The sequence below is a fragment of the Pan paniscus genome, chromosome 21 (assembly GCF_029289425.2).
Source record: "Pan paniscus chromosome 21, NHGRI_mPanPan1-v2.0_pri, whole genome shotgun sequence".
NCBI lineage: Eukaryota > Metazoa > Chordata > Mammalia > Primates > Hominidae > Pan > Pan paniscus.
This window is the reverse complement of record NC_073270.2, coordinates 46,880,178-46,896,755: the sequence shown is the minus strand read 5'-3', so window position 1 is coordinate 46,896,755 and position 16,578 is coordinate 46,880,178. Positions and strand designations below refer to the sequence as shown.

General features: G+C 50.2%; 1 protein-coding gene across 3 annotated transcripts in view; it reads right to left on the bottom strand.

Moving 5' to 3' along the window:
- The window catches only part of PLCG1 (phospholipase C gamma 1), a 38,773-nt gene that overhangs the window by 20,800 nt on the left and 1,395 nt on the right, over positions 1-16,578 (bottom strand). The gene's annotated exons all lie outside the window — the stretch shown is intronic.

Genomic DNA, 16,578 nt, shown 5'->3' with positions numbered 1-16,578 from the left:
GTTTCCTCATCTGAGCCACCCTATGCCCAAGCACTCTGGGAGCTGGGAAGCTATACAACCCTCAGGGCCAGCTGAGAACCTGCCTCTGCAGGAGAGTAAGCCCCCACCCTGGGACAGCACCCAATCCACTGAGTGGGGAGAGAGGGTGCTGTCGAAGGGACAAGCTATATGGCGGGCAGCCAGTCTGGAACCTGGGAAAGGGAGAAGACAATAACCACAGAGGACCCATCTGTGTGCCTGGCTCTTCTGAAGGTAGGGCTGCTTCCTGTCTTTGACTCTTGCTCCCACCCCGACTCCCCCGAGACATCAGGCCAAGTCACAGGCCTGCCACTAGCTCTCTTCCTGTCCAGTAAAGTGGGATAACCACCCTGTCTGGCCACCACGAGGATGTGCATAAGGGCAGTATTCCTGTTGCCCCGGCAGAGTTCAAGGACAGCGGGAACCCTAGGGAAGAGAAAGAGAAGAGCAAAGGCAGGGCTCCTCAGAGCACAGCCAGTGAGAGCCAGCCAATCCTGCCCTAGGGGGCAGACACATGGCAGGCCCTAGAAGGGGGAGAGGGAGCCCAATCATCAAATCCAAGACCCTAAATTAGACCTAAGTTTCTTGTTGGAACCTGTGTCCTAGTATCCCCTGTGCTCAAAAAAGCCACTTCCAAATAGCCCAACAGACAGAGGTCCCCCAAATTTATAAGCCTGTTAACCACTCATCAGGCAAAAAGGGTGTAGAGAGGTATTATGAGCAAAAGCACTGGCAAGGTGGGCAGGAGGCCTGGACCCATCTCTCTGAGCCTCATTTTCTTCATCTGCAAAATAGAATCACCACTCCTGGCACCTCCTTCATTGGACTACAGTGAGATGCCAACGAGGTAAGAGATACAGAAGTGATTTAATCAGAAAGGGACAGGAGGACATATTGAAAACTAAACCCACCAAATGATGAAGATATGGCCAAGAAAACCATAACCAAAAGTACCCCAAATTTCTGAACATGAAACATGCTTTCACTGAAATATTTCTCTGGGTCTGGGTGTCTCGCTCTGTTGCCCAGGCTGGAGTGCAGTGGTGCAATCTCGGTTCACTGCAACCTCCGCCTCCGGAGTTCAAGTGATTCTCATACCTCAGTCTCCTAAGTAGCTGGGATTACAGATGCACACCACCATGCCCAGCTGATTTTTGTATTTTTAGTAGAGACGGGGTTTCACCATGTTGGCCAGCTGCTCTCAAACTCCTGACCACCAGTGATTCGCCTGCCTCGGCCTCCCAAAGTGCTGGGATTAGAAGCATGAGCAACCATGCCCTGTCTGAAATATTTCTCTTCAGAGAGGGTTTTCCCTTTATAAAGTGCATACGCTCACTTTAGAAGGCTGAGGCAAGAGGACTGCTTGAGGCCAGGAGTTCAAGACCCATCTGGGTAACAGAGGAAGACCCCACCTCTGCAAAAAATAAAAATTAAAAAAACTTAGCTAGACATGGTAGCACATGCCTGTAGTCCCAGCTACTTGGGAGGCGGTGGGAAAGATCACTTGAGCCCAAGGGTTTGAGGCTGCAGATGAGTAGGAAGCTCTATGAGCTATGATCACAGTACTGTACTCCAGCCTGGCCAACAAAGCGAGATCCTTTCTCTAAAAACACAAAACAAAAACACAAAACCCAAAGTGTGTAAGCTAATTGATGTAAATGGTAGCAAAAACTATCCATTTAAACATGCATGGAGTAAAGAAATTTTGTAACTTAAAAAAACTGCAACTCATAGTAAATATGAAAGGTCTCTTTAAAATCTAAAGAGCTTGAAAGAGGTAAGCGAAGATTTCCTGGACAGGTTCCTTCCCTTCTGGGGGTTTTTACTACCTCCACCTGTGGCCTGTGGACCCCAGAACCCCTCAAGGCCTGTGTGCCCCGCTCTGCAGAGGGCACTGGAGGAAGGCAGGGAAAGCCCAGCCCTCCTCAAAAGGGTCCAAGTCCAATTAACACAACACAGACACCAGCCCATATCTCCCCATACTCCTTCCTGCCTCAGCCTTTGCACAAGCCACTCCTACCTCCTCACTTAAGCCCCCACCAGGCCCAGGCCAGGGGCACACTAGGTTCCCCCTCCTCTCTTGTGTGTCACCACTTGTCACACCTGCTGGTGCTTCCCTGGTGTCTTAGGCCACTGGCCTATGAGCTCCTCCAAGGAAGAAACCACATTTGACTCTTCTCTCCATTCCCTACCAGTCCAACACAAACCCAGGGCCTGGGGAGGCCTCAAAATGTTTAGAGTACTTAAGAGCAGGAGTAAACACATGGGAGTTAGATTCCAGAGCTAATTATCTAACAGGCAGCAAAGGCCACAGATGCTCAAAAATGGTACCAGAAAGATGGTATCAAGGATGGCTTCCTGGAAGAGGTGGCACAGTGGGCCACAGAGGCTGAGGGGCTACAACAAATACTGAAAATGCAGTGGTCAGTGAGGTAACAACGGGAACAGAAAAAGCAGCAGCAGGCATAGTTGGGGGGAATGTGACCCCTGGGGGCAAATACAGTCTGGAAACACTGGGAGGTCCTTACATAAAGATTCCTATAGCCAGTGGGAACCACGGGAAGCTAACAGAGCTTTGGGAAAAACAGTAAAAGCAGCAGGATGCTGAGCACCCACGCCCTGCTGGGCCCGAAGCCAAGACCATGAGGAGATTCAGGAGAGTGGTCCCAGGGGTCAGAAGAGGTGTGTAGATCTCCAAAATGACCTCTCACCAATCACCCTCTCCACATGTAGTCTGTGGCAAACAGATGAGCCCCTCCCAGTTCCCCACTCCCATACCAAAGAAAATACACAGCCAGGACCTAGGAGAGCATTAATGGAGCTAAGCCTTCTCCACCAGAGGATGCTGAAAGATGGACAAAGAAAAGTTCCAGCAGAAGTGAGTATCATCTGGGCCACTTCTGGCCCCCTACCTCAGTCACCCCATCCCCAGGTTCCTTTACAACTCCCTGTGGGGTACGGCAGGCACTGCACTGCAGATCCCCCTTCACAGGCAGCCAGAGGCACAGGGGCTCTGCACCCATCAGGACCATACGGCTTTGGCAAGGTTTTTGCAGCTCTGAAGGAAAAGGATGGAGGTAGCCAAAGAAGAGACAAAGATAGGACCTGGACACAGGTGGGGAGGAAGCCTGATGCAATAGTAGCCAGGCCACAGGATGGTCAGCATTTCCAAGCTGGCTGCATATGCCCAAAGCCTGTGGAAAGGGTGAGAGTTCTCCTATCCCTCTCATTCCTCTCTCTTCCTGAGACTATAATATTCCTCCTCCTGCCTCTCAGTAGAAACATACTCACAAATCTGAGGTTTCCCTGAGCACATCTGGCTGCCACCAAAGGAAGGTCAAAGTGGAGGGGTGGGTAGCTATCCCTTTCCATTTTACAAACAAGGATCTGGGTTCAGGGACTTCTGAGGTCACAGGGTTATATGGCAAAGGGAAGGCGATGGTGGGGCTTACTGTCCTTCCCATTACTGTGCAGCAGCTGCCTTCAAACCAGACCGGCGGGCAGCGAGTTGGACAAGCTTGGTCTAGATTCTAGACAAATCTCTTTGAAACAATGAGGAAACAGAGGGTCCAAAGGGTCTTGTCATGGTCATATGGTGAGTCATGGCAGAACTGGGACACTCTGCAGTGTCCCCACAGCAGCTGCTATCCCTGACACTGGGTATACAGAGAAACACAGAGCAGCCATAGCCAGCCTTTGTACCATCCAGGCAGGCAGCCCTCTTCCCTAGGACTCTAAATTAATCTTACCTATTTCAGAGGTAAGAACAGAATCCAAAGGAAGGAAGGGAAAGGAGGTCCCACCCAGAGAAATTAAAGCTGGAAGAGCACTCAGCAGTGATCTATTCGGCTTATGCAGTCATTCATTCCATCATCTGATCAAACATTTATCGGGCATCTATCTACTCCATGTCAGGCCCTGGGCTGGGTCCTAGGGAAACAGAGATCAATAAGGCATTTGAGTTCCTGCCTTTGAGAAAACCCCTGCCTGATGGAGGAAACAGATGGGGAAGCAGATAACTATGAGGTCATGCAAAGAGTAGAACAACAGGGAGGTGTCTGTGGAGCTGAGTGTGTGTAGAGCAATGTCTTGGAGTGCTCTGTAAAAGCCAGGTCTGGAGGGCTGACAAGCACACATTGGGCAGAGGCGTTCATGGAAACCAAGACAGAGGTGCAGGAGTCCACTAAGTTCCACAAACAGGGCATTCAGAGTATCATGGATGAGAAGGGAGGGAAGATGGCCTATACCAAGCCTTGACTGCCACAGTAGGGAAAGGTGGCTTTCCCCAACTTTTCTGCACAAGCCCAGAAGATTCTCCAGGCAGCCATGGGTCAGCCTCTGTGTCAGGAGTCTAGTGTGCTCCAAACTCTGCCTCCCTTGCAGACTGATGCTGCCTAAGTTCTTTCTAGATGGCCTGTGTATGCCAGGCTCCTAGCTACAGGAGAGAGACTGGGGACCCACCAGGGCCATGTCTCAGGGATGCCCAGGACCTCAAAAGTCCCTCATGAAATGCTCCCCCACATAGTACACTCAGGCTACTTGGAGAACCAGAGCAATGGGTATAAGTCACTTTTAAAATTTTTCTTTATATTTTATAGAGATGGGGTCTCGCTATGTTGCCCAAGCTTGTCTCAAACTCCTGGCCTCAAGTGATCCTCTCACTTTGGCCTCCCAAAGTGCTGGGATTACAGGTGTGAGCCACCATGCCTGGCCCGTAAGTCACTCTGTTGTCCAGGCTGGAGTGCAGTGGCACCACCAGGGCTCACTGTAGCCTCTACCTCCCCAGGTGCAGGTGATCCTCCCACCTTGGCCTTTCAGGTAGCTGGGACTACAGGCAAACCACAACGCCAGGCTGATTATATTTTTTGCAGAGATGGTGTTTTGCCATGTTGCCCAGGCTGTTCTTGAACTCCTGGGCTCAAATGACTCGCCAGTCTTGGCCTCCCAAAGAGCTGGGATTACAGGCATGAATCACCGTGCCTGACCCATAAATCACTTATCTATGGTCCTCCTTCCTGATCCCTCAGAGCAATCAACATGGTTGATCACGCCCTCTCTCCTTGAAGCTCTGCCCTTGATTTCTCCTGCACAACCTTGCCTGGTTTTCATGCTTCTTTGTGCGCTACAGGCCTACCTGCATTTAGCAATGGCCTTGGTCAAGGCTCAGGTCAAGGTCCTCTCTTCCGGTGCTCTGCCTTCTTCCTCATCAGTGTCAGCTATGCCCACACCCTTAATTACCTCCTATGTACAGATAATTCACAAACAGGTCTCTAGCCTAGTCCTCTCCTCTTAAGCTTCAGATCCTTCAATTCAGCTGCCTACTTGCTATCCCCACTCTTCATCTCAAAACGTCTCAAAGACAACTCCTCAAAACCAAACACTGTCTTCTCTCTCTCACCAGAACCGAGGCCTCTTGCCATACCCCCTGGGTCAGCTAAGAGCATCACCATTCAAACAGGTACCCAAACTCCAAACTTCAGAATGATCCTTCGCATCTCCTTTTCTCTCACCAGCCCCCAATCCAGCCCTCTGAGAAGTCCTACTGGCTTTATTATTCAAAATTAACCATACGTTCTGAGCACCTACATGAGAGACATTAAACTAGATACTTGGAATACAAGTACCTCAAGGAGCTTGAATGTGGAAGGAAAAATTAGATATGAGTATTATGCTAGATAGCTTACGTTAGAGTCCACAGACAAATACTATAAGAAGCTGAGAAGTAGAGGATGAAGTAGTTACTACCTCTGCTGGGTGGGAAGAGACGATGAGCAACAGCAGCATCTGGCATCCTAACACTCATTTCTTGCATATTTACTTTGCATAGACATTGTATAAAGCTCTTAATAAGATTGCCTTACAACGATAAAAACTGCCTTATATTTTATCCTTGCAAATAACACTATGAAGTAAGTATTAGGGTCCCCAATTCCCGAGTGAGGAAATTGAGCACAAAGAGGTTAATTAACTTACCTAAGGTGGCAGTTGGTGAGTGGCAAAGCCAACAATACTTCAAAGCCAAGACTGCCTGTACCCTAGACGTGTGCTCTGTAATGCCTCAGAATCCTTGTTGGAAGTGGCCAAGCAGGGCCAGCACAGACAGAAGGGGAGGATGGAGAGGACTCCAGGTTTCGTGGTGCACTCCTGCTTCACAGTATTTATTATAGTAGCCATACATGTATTTTAAGGCTGTCTGATTGTTTTCTCCACTAGAGTGTAAACTCCTTGAGAGACTGCACCATGTCTGCCATCTTCAATGCTCCATGCCTACCAGGAACTTAATAAGGTTTTGCGGACCTTATTCAAGAAAAATACTATGAAAGCATCACTGCTATATAACCTGTTCCTGCTCACTAGATAAATGAGGCCCTCCTGACCACAGCCCAGCATATCTCCAAGTCTCTCTCTGCTGCCCTGTCTCTGCAGAGCCCTCTCACAAGGGAGAGGAAATGGAATGGGTTGGGAGAAGAAATAAAAATCTGGGGTCTCCCTCCTACAAGGAAACAACAGGGGCCTAGGACTCATAGTGGTGGGGGAAGCGTCAGAGCAATAGGGGCTGAGGTAGGGAGACAAGTGGGAAAGGGAGAATAGAGGCCTTCCCCTCTGCCACTCCCTGAACCCCATGACATCTCACCACCCCAACCTTGGTTCCTGCCTCTTTGGTTTCTGTGTTACTGCCACCTCTTGGACAGTAAATGTTGGTTTAGTCCTTAAGCCTCCAACAGAGTAAATCTGTGGGGCTGGAGACGTTCTAAATAATGACCGGAAGTCGTCAGGTCAGAGGCCTGCTTGCTGAGACATCCTGCTTCAGCAGAACCCACTAGGCTCTCCTGTTTTAGAGCTACTTGACCCAGCCGCCACAGCATCTGGCTGCACTCCCTTTGGGCCATGCCAGCCCAAGCCAAGCCACTCTCCTGTTCCCTTTTTGCTTCCTGGGAAACAGGGCCCCAGTGAGTGATCTAGTCTCTGATCTCACTCCAAGGTGCCAGGGATCTCATTCACTCACTGCCTGCCCAGAAAGCCCAGCTTAAATTTTTTTTTTTTTTAAAGAGACAGAGTCTTGCTCTGTCGCCCAGGCTGGAGTGCAATGGCGCGATCTTGGCTCACTGCAACCTCTGCCTCCCGGGTTCAAGCAATTATCCTGCCTCAGCTTCCTGAGTAGCTGGGTTACAGGCGCCTGACATCACGCCTGGTTAATTTTTGTATTTTTAGTAGAGATGGGATTTCACCATCTTAGCCAGGCTGGTCTTGAACTCCTGACCTCGTGATCCCCCCACCTTGGCCTCCCAAAGTGCTGGGATTACAGGCGTGAGCCACCGTGCCCAGCCCAGCTTAAATTCTTTGAACTCACCTCCCCTACTGAGAGAGATGGCTACCTTGGATTTCTTTCTCCGAAGTTGAAGTTGAATACCCTATCGTTTTACCTGCTTAGGACAGCTGCTTGCCCAACCTTTACTAGCACACATGATTGTATGGAGCTTCATGCTTCCAGTGTAGACCAGTTCTCAGGCCAGAACCAGGCCATCCTCTTGTGATCAGTCTGGCAACGGACATTCTGTTCTCACTGGAGGGAATGCTCTGTGTTTCACTGCTGGCCTCAAAAGGCCCTCAGCAAAATCCTTAACAAAGTGACATATGTTACCTTTTCTAACCTCCTTGGTAGATATGCTAAGAACTCCCAAGAAAAGGCCACAGTCCCAGTTAGGATGGACAAGCTAACACAGGCACATTATACTCGATTACTGTTGAAGGTGGAGGAAGTGACTAGGGCAGGAAGAGGGGAGCTGCCTCCAAACAGCTGGTGGACTATCAGGCAGAATAGGGTGACCATAAAGTGGGTCTTCAGTGCCTCAGAGAAGGACCATCACCCCTGCCCCCATCGCTGCCCAACCTCCCAACTGAGGGAATAGAGTTGTATTCCTTAGCTCACCTCCTGCCCCCAAGTAAGCTGAGAAACCTGTGGGACCTATGGCCAACTGGAGCTCTCCTTCACTCCTTCCTAGGGTTAGTCACCCTGTGAACTCAGGCCCACACTCTCTGGGCCTTAGGCTGAAGTCAAGGTGGGGTTGGAATTCTCCCACCACACATCCACACCTACACAGCCAGAACCCAGTGTGGTCAATACCCAACTCCTACCATGGGCAAGGCCAAGCCAAGGACACTATGACCCAAGCCCATGCCCTCAACAATCATTTCCCTCAGAACATTTTAACTCAACCATATCCCCAGGTGTCCAAGAAAACAGGAAGCCAACCCCAAAGTGAACTCCCCACCTGTGCCAAGGAAGAACTAAACACACACAAACAAGTGGCCAAACTCGCCATGGCCCAACTCCTCACCAGTTTGGCCAACTGTTCACTGTCAGGGCCCAGAACATCAGTGAGACCACCCACTCTCCTCCGTACCCAAGCCTTGCTGCCTTGTGCCCAGGCCCCTCACAGCCTTTGTACAGATGCTTTACCCAACACCTGTGTGCCAGCTGGCAGGTGGAGGGACCCCAGGGGGTAGGATGGGCTGCTACAGGGAGAAAGGCGATTCCGTCTTGGCCCTCAGGCCCAGCCTACAGCACTTTAGGCACAGCTGTCTCCTGCCAGCCCTGGGCATTAGCGGTTTTCTGCATGGTCCAGATCACAAGCTTCTCAGGATCAAGGACTGGGTCACCTCGTTTTCTTGCTTCCTAACTCCAGCCTCCTCTGTGCCAGGCCTGGGCTCAGTAAAAAGGGATGCCAGTCTTCTGTAGGAGAATGCCCTGCCCCGTTTACTCTGCATCCTGAGTCTTGCTGAAGCCAGGGCCACCGGCCAACACCAGGAAGGGCCAGGGCCGGAAGGAAGCAGCAGAGCCTATACACAAAGCCTACATGTGGACTATAAAAAGGAGCTCCTCCCTGCCTCCCCCAGGATGGGCCCGGTTCCTAGGAGGTAAAGAGTGGGGAGAAAGCTAGGACTTAAGCCTGGGCACACAGCCACTGCAGCCTCTCAAAAGCTAGCCAAGAACCACCTCAAAAGGAACTAGTCTTGCAAGGAGGGGTGCGAGAATATTAAGGGCTTAGCCAGGAATGCAAGTAGAGACTCTCCAAGTCCCATCTCTTGGGACCATAGCCTCTCTTAAGGCAACCAACTCCACTGTCCCCATTGCTTCTTCCCCGAAACTACAGAATATTCGGGGACCAACCCCTTCTCACACTTCTCTACTCTCTAGGGGCTGAAAACACCCCCTAGAAGTCTCTAGGCACCCATATTCCCCACTTTCTCTGGAGACTTCAGCACACCCAGCAAAGCTCTGGGAAGCAACTGTGATGAGTGGCAGAAGTAGCGAGAAACTCAAACTCTGGGCAGCAGGAGGATACTGTGGCCACAACAGAGTAGGCTCAGCGGGCAGCTCAAGTAGGGCCATGGGTTGGTGGGGAAGGCGGGGGCAGCTATGGCAGAGATGACAATTAGGCAAGGGCCACACAAATATACCTATTTCAAAGATGTCAGCCAAGACAGTCTCTGGACCCACACAGGCAGCACTCTACTCTACCACAACAGCAAAGCCACACTCACCACATGCATCCTAAGTCATAGAAATTAATTCCTTCTAAACCTCCATACTCCAAATCCCTCTCCAGCCTAGTTTGCCCAGGGTGTTCAGGTTCTATACTAGAGGCCTCACCCAGAACCACTGAGGCCACTCTCCAGCAACGGTGGTGTAGGTTAGCACACATAGCAAACAGGGGAAATTAACCTTCCTTGTTGCCAACCATTGATATGTGGGCATCATTTGTTATCACAGCACACCCTCACCTACCCTGACAGAGCAGCCTCTTGCCTTATTTCCTTCATAGAACTCACCAAATCCTATAAGAATTTTATCTGTCTGCCTATTTATCTCCTTTCTGGCTGTATCTACCCTAACCTTATGTCCACTACTGGTCTCCACAGTGCTTGGCACAGTTAGCAAATGCCAGAGTCTAAAGCCAGGGAAGCACAAGTCGTCTCTCACTTATTCAATGAGCCACTGAGGCCCAAGAAAGCTAGTTTTTTGTTTTTTTTTTAAGGAGAGTAGGTATGGTGAGATGGAACACAAACCAGGCTAGAGATCTACTGCCACCATGAACAAGTCAGAGGCTGGAGTAATCACATCCAGCTCAGTGTGCCCAACACACAGTAGCAAGGCCCACAACAAATGTATGACAAATTAAAGAGCACATGAATGAATGCATGCTCTTGAGTTGTCATAGAGAATCCTGGAAAAGCCCTTCTCAGGATATTTGGGGCATGGAGCCCCAGGTTCCCATGTTCTGTAGAAGCTTAGGCGGAAGTGTCACCACAAACCAGAAAGTCAAGAGGGTGAGGCTCTTCTGTGTCCCGCCCCCAATCAGCGGCTACATTCACCCCCATGTAGGAGTGTGGGAAAGGTCTGGGTGGGCCAAGCATCTCGACACCGGTGTTGTGGCAAGGATGAGTGCAGGACGGGTTTTGAAATTGAGGCAATGAGTCCAGCTTGTCCACAGATGGAAGTCTAGGCTGGTCAAACACATGTGGCCAGAGGGAAGAAAAACAAAACAAAACAAAATAACCCTCTGTTCCTATAGAACAGTCCATCCTATTATCATTTTCCCCAGAATGGGAGAATAAACTGAATACTATAGCAGGAATCTGAAATCCTAGGATCTGCCATGAACTTGCTATGTGACCTTACCCTTAGGGCTTAGTTTTCTCCTCTGTAAGAGAGGGATAGTAACTCCTGCCCTCCATGGATTCATGGAGCTGCTGTGAAGTTCAAACAATACAACAGGTGAGAAAATGTTCCATGAACTCCCAATATGCTATTCCAATTCCAGAGTTTTTTGATGCCCCAGTCCTCTGTGTACAGACTCAGGGAAGGAACACAGAAAGCAAGTAGGAAACAGACTCCTAGCCCAGGTTGTTGGAGCAGCCACTTGTGGCCGAGCTTAGTGGTGGAAAAGACTGGAGCTCTGTAGTTAACAAAGGTGAGAGTAAAGGAAATGAATACTGTTAAGTGGCCACTAAGTGACAAATGTTGTGCTGGGTAGTTTTCACATAAAATCTCTTACTCTTATATATAATCTCCCTTATTATTAATATACAGCTCTGTGAGGAGAAATTACTTTTACAGCTAAAGATCAATTTCAGACAGGGAAAAGTAATCTGCCCAAGGTCACAGTAAGAGCTGAGACCTGAACCCAAATCTGACCAGCTCTAGCCACAAATCTCCAGGCACTTCAGCTCAATTACCAGCAAGGTGGGACTATCTGGTCAATGGTAGCCTGAAGCCACTCCTCACCCGTGGCTCCACCTTGAGTCTTGCCACCTGTAAACACGCTGCTCTCAGAGATTCCCTCCAAGGACGCACTGTTCCCATGCTCCTCTAAACAAAGCACTCTACAAGGGGCACCAGAACATTCCCATCCTCCTATCCCACACCCATCTCTCCTAGGACTCTCTTCAAAGTCTGCAGTGACTTTTCTAGTTCTAACAAAGCAAGTGGAAAGGGGGAAAAATCAGTCTCCTAATATCACACCTTTGCAATCTCAGGCCTCGCTCCCTTCCTCCAACTTATCATCTGTGGTCTCCTTGAAGCCACGTCCCACAGGAAAAGGCACAGAGTAAGAAGAGATGCTGTGAGTTAACGGAGACTGACACATAACAGTGACAGCAGAGGCAGGCCCTACCACATCGAGGCTGTGGCATTAGAGCACTTCCTCGAAGACAAGATCTCTCCAGATAGCGTCCTGGGCTAGGCACTTAGAAATAGGACAATATCATACCTTCACTCTACAGAAGGGGTTACCACCCAAAGCAGCTGCTTCTAGCCAACTGCCCTGTCTCCCTGCAAAACCAGCAGTGGGAAAGAGCCCTGACAATAGAGGGACTGCTGAGAGCTGCAAGAGAGGATGGGCGGGCCTCCTTGCCTCTGAATCAAAGGGCTTGGTGGCCAGGCACCAGCCCCTTAGGACAACAGGTGCATTCGAACTCCTCCCCACCAGGTCCTCCTGAGAACTTAATCCTCATCTCTGTCCTGTCAGGGATCCTACGTAGTAAGCACTTACACTGTGCCACACTCCATGCTAAGCACTTTATACAGGTGCTAAGCACTTTATACAGGTTCTCATCAAATCCTCACAAAAACCTTATAAAATAAATGCCATTTAATACTATCCTTTTTACAGATAAGCAGCCCAGAGAGGTAGTCATGCTCTAAGGTCACAGAGCAAGTAAGCTGCACAACAGGATTTTAATTCAAGCAGAGTCTAGGGCCCAAATGCTTAACTACTAAGCTCTGTCTCACCCCTCAAGACCCAGCCCTTCTCCCATCTACCACCATGGCATCCCCACCCTGCCTCAGCAAGAAGGTCTTGTCTGGGCCCTCATCAGCTCTCTCCTGCAAACTGTGCAAACCGTAGGAGCTCACTGGCCTCCCTCCCCAACACCTGCCTGACAAACCACTGCCACTGTGGTCTCCCAGGCAGAGGCAAGTCAGTCCCACAACAGCCTCCGCTGACTCCCGTCGCCTCCAGGACTGAGTGTAATCTGCTGGACATGGCACACCAGGGCTATAGCTGTCTCCAACCAGTCCCAGCTTCCTCTCTACCACACCATATATGTTCCCTACCCCTGCACAGAGTGATTCCCAGTTCCTCAGTCTCAGCACAGGCAGGTGCCTCAGTAATTCAAGGCCTACCTCAAAGGTCACCTCTCCTTTAATGCCTTCCTGGCAGAGCTCCTCACAGTTCTTGGTAGAGGCCTTTATATTATGGTATGTAACACACAGGGTTATAATCATATGCCTCTACATCTGTCTTTTCCAAGAGTTCATCAATGGCACAAACCATGTCTCAATAAACTTTTGAATCCTTGGTGCCTAGCACTGGGCAAATGGGGAGGTATAATAATACTTATTGCAAATATTAATAAATGTGCCTCATTCCAAGAAGCTACCCAGAGCAAAGCTAGTAGCCAAGATCTCTAAACTCCAACTGAATCCTGTGCATCTGTGTACACATACACACAAGAGTCTGGAGAGAAGCTGGAGGTGTTGTGGGTCCCAGGACTGGGTGTGCTCAGCTCCTCCAGTTATCTGTGAAGCAGGCCCTTTTCCTAGGTTCACAGGAAACAGAGGATCCCAGCTGGGTGGGGGGACCTGGAAACCCACACATCGGGGCAAGCCTGGGGTGCTGAGGAAACACTAAAAGGTCTGACTTCCCTTGGAAAAAACTACATCAGACAGGAAATACACAGGCAGGGATGGCTAGCTCTGGAGATCCGGACATGTGCTCCTGCCCCTCTCCCACTGGGAGTAACAGCCAGTACAAAGAAAACCCTTGATGACACCGGCCTGGGCCTTGCCCTCTCCCGTGCTGTGGGCCTAGCCCTCGGAGCAGGCCTCCTGGTGTGGTCTGCTCCCCAGCCACAGGGGTCAAGCCCCAGCCAGCTGGTTCCACTACTACCTCCCTTCTGAGCCCGCCTGCCTCATCAAGGCAGTTAGCTGTTTTCTTCGGCCACCCTCACCCTCTTCATCAAAGGTACTGCTCACAATTGTCATTGCCTGTTTTCGTTTCCCTAAAAGCAAGCACCCATACTCCTTCACCTCAGAGGGCCTGGCATCTAGAAAAGTATCTAGTGAAGAATCAGCCAAAGACAGAAGCCTGGGGCCTCAGAAGTCCCCATGGACATGCTCAGCCAGTATTCAGAGTACCTCCACAGTGTCTACACCAGTGTTTACTGGGCCCACAAAGACCCTCAAATGGACAACCTCATTAAACATGAGTCTGAACCATCTCAACTCAGAAAACACCAGAAGAAAAAGTGTGGAGCCAGAGCCTAGAGAGGCTGAGGCTGTCTTGGGATACAAAAGCCAAAGTGGTCTTTGCCCTGTAATGCATGGTCTGAGCACAAAGGTGTCTCACAGAGGAGCCACGTGGACCACAGGGAACATGGGCTTGGGGTTGCTAGTCAGCCTCTGACTAGTGAGCTGGTCCCAGCTGAGGCCCTGGCACACACTGACACAACACCTTGGGCACAAACGATTCTCCATTTCCATTTGCTCATCTGTAAAATGGGACGAAAGGTCTCAATAGCACTCAGCTGGAACTCTAACATAACTGCATTTTATTCATTTATGTCAGTATCTGCAACATAAAAGGCCAAACACCAACCTGGTTCCTGTCATACCACCAGGACAACCAAACTTGTCAACACCTAAGCACTTCCCCACCCCGCTTTTAAGCCAAATGACCACCCTAGAAATCAGCAGGTGTCAGCTCCATTTCACAACTGCTGACAAGAGAGGGCACAGAGTCAGGGCAGAAGAAGGTCTTACATATGAGTATGAGTGCTCCTTAAACCACACTGTCTCTCCCTCAGGTCTACCAACACCCTGAAGGTAGCACAGTGTCTCTCTCTTAGGCCAGGCTTCAGGCACTGCTGGTACCCTGGTAGGGTCAGCAGGAAAGGCCAGATACCTGAGGTGCTTGGGCAAGAGTCCAGGTGGCAGAAAACCCGGCTGGCAGTCCAACCTCCTCAGAGGCCGCAGGGATCAGAACCCACCAACAAGGAGAGCCCACGAATGGGCAGAAGCAGGGCACGGCTTCGGTGGAAGCCTCCATTAGTTAAGTCTGAACACACAAGCATCGACCAGACTTTTCATCCAGGCTCTTTTCAATCTGAGCCCCCAAAATCCAAAAGCCAGGGTCCTCCTACATCCTCTGCCTACTCTCCAGGCCTGTTAAATCCCAGCTAACTGATGAGGTCACTCAATTTGTACACCTCTGGCTGACCCACCTGCTCACCCCTGGGTAGGGGGTTATCAGGTCCTCTGTATGCCTGCCTCCATCCCCCAAATACATGAGGCATGATAAATCATCCCCTCTCTGCACCCCTCTTTTCTGTTCAGGCCCCAACTTACAAACAAGAAAGGTCACACCCAGGAGTCAAATGTGCACAACTGCAAACACTTTCTCTACAGAAACACTGTTCTACATGGTGGGTGGGTGAGTGGGCACATGGGTTGGGGCAAAACAAAACTGTTTCCTGCCTTTTTCTGAGTAGCAATCTAAGTGAAATGTGAATTTGGTCACCGTCCTCCTCCCTTCCTGCACCTTCATCCTCACCTACAGCTACACCTCACCCCCTCACCATTCCCAGTTCAGGGTCTTGAAGGGTAGCCACGGTCTATTGTTAATGTTATTGCTAATAACAGCTCATATTTATTAAACATTTATGTGTCAGACAATGCTAGATGTTTTACATGAATTGTCTCATTTGATCCTGGAGCAACCATATATACTGGATATATTATTACCCCCATTTTACACATGAGGAAATCAAGGCTCAGAGAAGGTAAGTAACTGGCCGGGAAACACACAATGAATATATGGGCTTCAAATCCAGACTTGCCATCAACCACTGTGCTACATTTATTGCCTGCTAATATGCGTGGTTTAAAATGCAGTCTGTTACCCAGGAGATCTCTGAGAACTTCCAGCCAGTGCCACCAACTCAACACAGCATAGGGAGTAAGGAAGGGGAGCATGCCTGGAGCCTGATGCCTGAGTGATGTTCCCAGGGTTATCTCAGCTCTTTGCAGTGTCGATTCTTCCTTTACTTTGGAATCCACAGGCTCTCAAGTCACTAAAATGTTCTCCCAATGGCTGACAGGGTCAGTGGGGGCACTGAGGAAGGGGGCTGCCATTTCTAAGTTGAGCAGCTGCGTTAGATCTGTGTCAGATCTGGAGTTTGTAGCTGAGGATGGTTGGCTGCCTCACCACAAGACCTTCCTTCCTCCCAATCTCCTCAACTATCTACACACATGCACACCATACCCAAGAAGGTTTGTGGGACCCCCCCTTGGGGTGTCACTTCCTGATCTCCCTCCTTCACACAGACCTGGTTCTGAGCCTGGGTCTCTCTAACCCTAGTCTCCGGGGGTCCCTGCAAGAAGCAACCCAGTCTAGAGTTGCAGACACACCATCTCTTCACACTGAGAGGCGGGGGAATGGAGGGCAGAGCAGAGTGCCCATCCGACCACAGCACAGGCACGCGCTAAGTGGAACAACTCTCAAAGATCTGGGGTTTTTCAAAATCCCCCAACTCCCTCCTCCCACTAGAGACCAGCGCAAAAGCAGCCAAGCTCAGGCCTGGGAAGGCGAAAAGGCAGGAAACCAAGAGAAGCCGCTCCCGCTCCCTGAAGCCACCGGACAGAGGACAAAGGGCTAGACTCACAAACTAGCTGCACTCCTGAGAAGAATACCTGACTCCAAGGCGCTGGGGCAGGCCTTTATGGGGCCCATCTCCTGGGAACGTGCTTCCCAGGGCAAGGGGAGTCCCTGCCCTGGCATTGAGTGTCTGCCCACCCACATAGGCCTCCAAAACCCAGCTTTGGGACAAAAGTAGCAGGAAAAAAAAAAAAAAAAATTCCAGCCACTGGTTTCTCTCAGGCTTCTCCAAACCAAACAAGACCACCTTCCTCCCTCTCCCCCAGAGGGAGATGAGTAGGCCCAGCTCTGCTCCAAGACCAGCCCTACCCAACATCTGCCTAAGTTCTACTTAGGGAAC